The 6,313-nt window shown below is 47.0% G+C and overlaps 1 gene segment (V, D, J or C); it reads left to right on the top strand.

Annotated features, from left to right (window-relative positions):
* The first annotated feature begins 2,347 nt into the window (after positions 1–2,347).
* On the top strand, positions 2,348–3,046 carry LOC308643503 (T cell receptor beta variable 10-3-like). The segment is given in 3 exons: positions 2,348–2,396; positions 2,496–2,691; positions 2,986–3,046.
* Positions 3,047–6,313: the final 3,267 nt, after the last annotated feature.

A 6,313-nucleotide genomic window follows, 5' to 3' on the forward strand; every position in this document is an offset into this window, starting at 1 on the left:
GGAAAGTTAGAAAACTGTGAACAAGGATTTCATCCCACACCCCACCCTGCCTTGCTCAGCACAGCCAGCTGCCTCTGTCTCACAGAAGTTCCACAGAATGGGGAAAGGACTACATCAACTGAGCATATATAGGGGCTATAGGAGACCTGCTGAACCCACAAGCACACTGGCATCAGAAGAGCGACATCTCTGATGTCACGGCAAATCCTCCAAACAGAGAAAAGGGAGGAGCCAAGTGCCTGCTCTCAGCCCAGGAGACCAGCACCCTGAGTGCAAAGATGCTTAGACCTGTCCTTCCTGACCCTGCCTGGGGACCCAGGCTCCTCTGCTGCTTCACCCTTTGTCTCCTGGGAGCAGGTGAGTCCTGAGCACAGGGGACAGCACAGGGGACTCAGCCACGTATCTGTGTGCCAGCAGCTTGCACAGCCCTGCAGAGCCACTGGCTTTCTGTACCCTTACCTTCCTGTCCCAGCTGAGGGTGTTCTAGGGAGAGGAGCTGTGGGTGCTACCCAGACTTATCAAAGGCCCCCAAATGAGTCTAGCTCTTTGTTAACCCTCTGTCTGCCCTGCTAAGCTCAGCCAAAGTGCTCCTGGTCATTCAGACCCCAACCCCTCTAGGTATTCTTTTATCTAAGCCGACACTTTTCAATTCCCAGCAAGTGGCAGGAACCTGTACTCGATGCTAGAGTGTGGGTATTTATGATAACACTCGTATCCGCTTTATAGATGATTACAGTATATCACTTTAGAGGAAGTTGCATGTAGCTCATGGACTCTCCCTATATTTCATATTTACTAGTATCAAAGAGAGAATGGAAACCTACATCTCCTAAATCAAAAGTTCTGCTGAAATCCATTATTGCTGCCTGATATTGGACAAGAATGTGTATCAGAGCAGAGCCTCTTGCATGCAAGACCATCTGGGCAGCAGGGGGAAGGCACATTATGGGATAGAGTTACGAAGCTTATTGCCTTTCAACACTGAGGACACTTGAAACTAATGGAGGGGTTGTTGTCCTGTCATAGCTTCAAGCTCAAGTGTACATTTCCAACAACAGAAAACTTGTGACCCTATAATTAATTACTAAGTCAATTAAAAGGAGATATTCCCAGGGCATGCTCATCTCCCCAAGGAAGTTTGAGTATTGTTGGTAATTCAGACTTTATTTTGGAGATGATCCTTAGAGGTAGGTAATTCAAAGTGTCCTCTGTTGGTGACTCTTGGGATCAGCCAATCTCTGATCATAGATATGAGAGCTCGTCCTGGGTGCCCACGCCCCTGCCATAGCCACACCTATGAGTGCTACACTGATTTCCTCCTGGTGTCTCTGTGTTTCTGCACCTTGTTCACGAGGCCTGAGTATCCATTAAGAGTCCATCAATGTGTGGAGACACAGAAAAAGGCCTCACAGTGAGATATGGCCTCTGTGGGAAAGAACAGCACTCACTGATATAGCATGATAGCAGATTCATTACTGAATGAATATCTCCTATTTTTTGATACAAAATCTTATGAACGAGCACAGAACATTTCTCTGTGGCAGTGGAAGCACAAGTCATATGCAGATATCTCATCCACATCACTAATGATCCATCTCTTGTTTTGAATAGAAATATTGTCATGGGGACCTAAGTGGCCAGAATTCCAAGGTCTCACCTAAAACAAAGAATTCATATCCATTGTGATGCACTAAGCCTTCAGAGTATATAGAAGGACTCCTGTTCCTGACTTTTTGTGAGACTAGTTAAAAAAGTTTTTCAAGTGGAAGTGACCTTGATCGTGATGCTCTTAAAACTTTCTGGTGGTCAATGATTCTTGTAGTCAAGAATAGCATGGCATACTGACATCTAATTCCCAGAGTTTGGGCAAATAAAAGAACTAGAATAAGGAACTTGGAGATGACGTTTGAGCAGAGAAGTTATAGAAGGCACCATGACTGCCATGCAGATGTTCCTTATATTGAAGACATATTGGGAAGAGTTAAAGTTACACACAAATAAGAAACTATATTCTTATAAGAATAAAAACTGCCCAGAGGACCAAATATTCTTCCTAAAATTTAGGAAGGATGATTCCCTCTTATAGATTAAAGCAGACTACAAATTCTTTCCATTCAGAGATGTTGAATTGTGCATATGTAGCATAAAATATTACCATATTTCACAATATTGTATATACATATATATGTAATTGAAAGTTGACTTTTCCCTTAGGGAAGGGTTGTGGTAAGTTATTTGTACAGCTCATGTATTTGTAGGGGACAAGTCATCACTCGGCTGCTAATGGCAAAAGTTCTATTTCCCCAAAACAGACTCAGAAGACATGGGATTCTCCCTCATTCCTACAATGAGAATCAAGCTCTTCCTCTGTGTGGCCTGCTGTCTCCTGTGGGCAGGTGAGTGCTGGCTATGGGGGGCTTCCTTCTCTGGAATTCCAAGACTTCAATCCAAGTATCTCTTGAGGTGACATAAACTTCTGTTCTTCTCTACCACAGGACACGTGGAGGCTGGAATCACCCAGAGCCCAAGACATATCATCACAGAGACAGGAGAAAAGGTGACTTTGAGATGCCACCAGACCTACAACTATGACTATATGTATTGGTATCGACAAGACCCAGGGCAAGGGCTGCAGCTGATCCATTACTCATATGGTGTGGACAACACTGCCAAAGGAGACGTGTCTGACGGGTACAGTGTCTCCAGATCAAACAAAACGGACTTCCCCCTCACTCTGGAGTCCACCACCCGCTCCCAGACATCTGTGTACTTCTGTGCCACCAGTGACTACACAGTGCTCCAGGGCCACCTCCTGGCTGCACATAAATAGGAAGACTGTAGCTGCCTGTGCTCTGGAGCCCTCGCCACCCCAGGAAGCAGAGCCCTTGCCAGCCTGGGGACCTCACAGCCTGGACAACAGGCCCTCAGTGCTGAGGTCCTCCCCTGCCAGTCTCAGCCTGACCTCAGACCTCCCTGTCCCCTTAGCTCGCTGCTGCTCTCTTCAGCAGCCCTCTCCTTCTACCTACAAAAGGAAAATGCATCTTAGTGGAGGTTCCTGTGGAAGGCTTTGCCAATCTCAAGGCCACCACCTTCTCACCCAGGGCTTCAGTGTCTTCCTCATCCTCCTAGAGGCTCTTCAACTTCAGCCCTGAGTCTCCTCCCCCATGACCTCTGCTCCTGGCTGCCTCCATCCTGGGGGGAAGCCCTAGGGGTCTGTGTCAAGTGCCTTCCTGTCTCTCCATCCTCTCTGCACCTGTTCCCTGGCTGTCAGCTCCTGTCACACTCTCCTCTGTGAGTTATTTTCCCCATGAGGACTTGTCCTCACAGGGTGTTCCTTTGACCCTAAACATATGTCCCTCTTCTCATTCCTGGGTCTACTTCATTCCATCGTGACACTGTATTTCAGGTACACTAATCCTTAATTGTGACATGCAAAACTTTAAATTTATTAGAAAAGATAAAGGAAATAGTTTTATCATTTCCTTGAAGGAGGATTTGACTTTATTCAAGACACAAAAGAAGACAAGCCATAAAGAATGATTTTTTTAAATCATGGCAGTTGTATTAAAGCATTATAAATTTAAATCACACTTTCTGGAAGGTCAAGAGAAGGATCTGTTCTCTTTTCAGTCACTGGAGACCACCAGCACCTTGGCTCATGGCCCCTTCCAACTTCAAAGCCAACAGTGACCACTTGAGCCTTCCCTTGGGCTGTGTTACTCTGGCTCTTCCTCCTTTCCCTTCCACATCTTAAGACCTTTCTGATTGTTGCAGCCTTGTTGGGGGGAACATTCCAGGGTAATCTCCTTGTTATCTGTGTCCCCGATGAGCCACCATAACCCCACTGGGAACTTCATGTCTCCCTGGGTATGTAATGTCACATATTCACAGGCTCCAGGGACTAGTCATGCACATCTGTGGAGGAATATCATTTGGCCTGCCACATGTAGGCACCTGGAAATAGAAGGAACAAACAATGCTGGTGGTTAGAAAGCAGTGAGGAGCATGGTCTTACATTCTGGGTTCAAGACACCCTGCAAGAGGACAGTGCCTTCAAGGGAAGCAGGCATGTCAGATGCCTCCAGCCTGCCTGTAACTGTGGGTTATCTAAAGTTGTCAGGTTCTCTCAGGTGCAGGGGACTCAGAAGGCTGTCTGGGTGTCCACAGCACATGTGGACTTCTGTTCCTTCTTTATAAGCAGATAACATAATTGACAACCCTAAGAAACAGAGCATGCTTCAGCTCTCCATAACTCCAACCTGAGAGGAGGTGTGCTGGGGACAGGTCCTTTCTATAGGGAAGAGGCAGGTGTTCATGACATCAGTGCAGTCCCTGTAGATTCACAGTGAGTTGACCTCTTCCTCTTCCTGGGGAGCCACAGATCAGCTGGTACCTAGCAGGGTGATTTGGTTGTGAGTGTGTGACTGGGGCCTTGTGCCATCAGTGAGAGCAAAACCAGAGCTTCAGGAGAAGCTGGTTGCAATGAGATAGGGGATTCGTGCTTCAGTGCTTGGAGTCTGAGGTGCAGACGGAAGGAATGGGCAGGCTCTGAGGTGAGGGGATCTGGAGAGGAGTCATTGGGAGATGATAATGTCAATCAAACTGCAGAGGGCCTAACGTGTAGATCTGTACCTCAGGTCTTTTAAAACTGAATCCAGTCCTGACCAGTTCATCACTCAGCTGTCCAGCCTCCTCTGAAGGGAGCTTTCAAGTTGGGGACAGTGGCTCTCTGGATGATGTCACTGACAGATGCACCTTGTGAGAATGAAAGGTCCTAAGATTGCTTTCTTGTTCCTGTTCAGAAAGGCCCTCCAGGCCTCCCACATCTGCTCTCACCCTGCTGTGGGCAGCCAGACCCTGAGTTGTGTGGCCCCGTGTGTCCTGGTAGCAGTGAGTTCCTAGAAGATTTAGCTTCCTCCTGCTGAACTTCCTTCTTAATAACTCCCTATATTTTACTTTCGTGTCCCCCAATTCTCTTTCTTTACAGAGCTCACAGATGCTAGGGTCAACCAGACACCCAGGCAAAGTGACAGGGAGGGGACAACCAGTAACGCTGAGATGTGAGCCCACATCAGGACATACCTATCTTTTCTGGCCCAGACTGTGGGGCAGGGGTTGTTGTTGCTCATTTATTTCATAAGCAGATCTGTCCTAGATGATGAGGGAAGGCCCACGGATGGGTTCTCAGCTGCCATGCTCAATGCCTCCTCCTCCACTCTCAAGATCCAGTCCACAGAACCCAAGGACTCAGCGGTGTACCTCTGTGCCAGCAGCCCAGCCACAGAGCTACAGAATCACCCCGTGCAGGCGCAGAGACCCTGTGCTTCCCCTTCTCCCTCCAGCCCCAGCAGCCCTGAATGAAGTCATCCCTGCTCCTCCCTCCACCTAAGATCTCTACCAACTCGGGGTGTGAAGAAGACAGAAAATGATAAGCTATCAACACTGGAAATCTTGGTAGAAAATAACATTTAGGTTATGTGTTTCAAGATTCCTCAAAAATTGTTTGTGGGCTCAAACTCACTGGTCAGGGAAAACTTAAGGACCCACAGGGTAGACCAAAAAAGTCTTCCAGCTTTTTCACCCCAGGTGGGTGTGGGAGCCCCTATAAGGGCTGACCTGTCTCCTTACTTGCCTCTCCATGCTGTTCGCCTCCTAAGCTATAACAGGTCCTTTCCCCCCATGAGAATTTATATCGATATTGTAAAGGAAAGTTCTTCACTAAGATTTTGAACATTTTACTTCTTGTTTCTAATTTGAATTAATATTTCTGAGAGTCTTTTATAGTCACTTGGTAAAATAGGCAGTTTAACTGTGAGCTACCCATCCTAGAATGAAGATCCATTTGTCTCTGTCCCACATGAGCAAGGCCCAGTGCCAGCTGAAGGCTACTGTGGACTCTGAATCCTGAGAATGTTCTCTGATGGTGAGCGGCCTGCTCTGGAACATTCATGTGGAGTCACACTAGAACTTCCCAGATCCTGCAGGCCTCTCCAGTGTTACTTTGCCCCCTTTCCACCAGATCCAGTGTTCTTCACACAAATCTGCATGCTTCTTCTGATCTGTGCCAGCAATGTTTACTTAGTGTCTGCCATCTCCTGGAAATGATTTCAATTCTTCTCTTCTAGGACCTTATTTCTATACCCATGGATTCTTACACCCAACCAGGTCATCCTTGTGAACTGGTGCCAAGGACACCTGTGTCCAAGTGGCCAAGACAAGTCAGGTTTACCAGAGGTCTGCCACATAGCCATGTTCCATTTTTCATTGATTAGATTTTGTCACTCAGGAGCTCTGGATTTAAGTGTAAAAATAA

The sequence above is a fragment of the Spermophilus citellus genome (assembly GCF_964194105.1).
Source record: "Spermophilus citellus genome assembly, chromosome: 3".
Classification (NCBI taxonomy): Eukaryota; Metazoa; Chordata; class Mammalia; order Rodentia; family Sciuridae; genus Spermophilus; species Spermophilus citellus.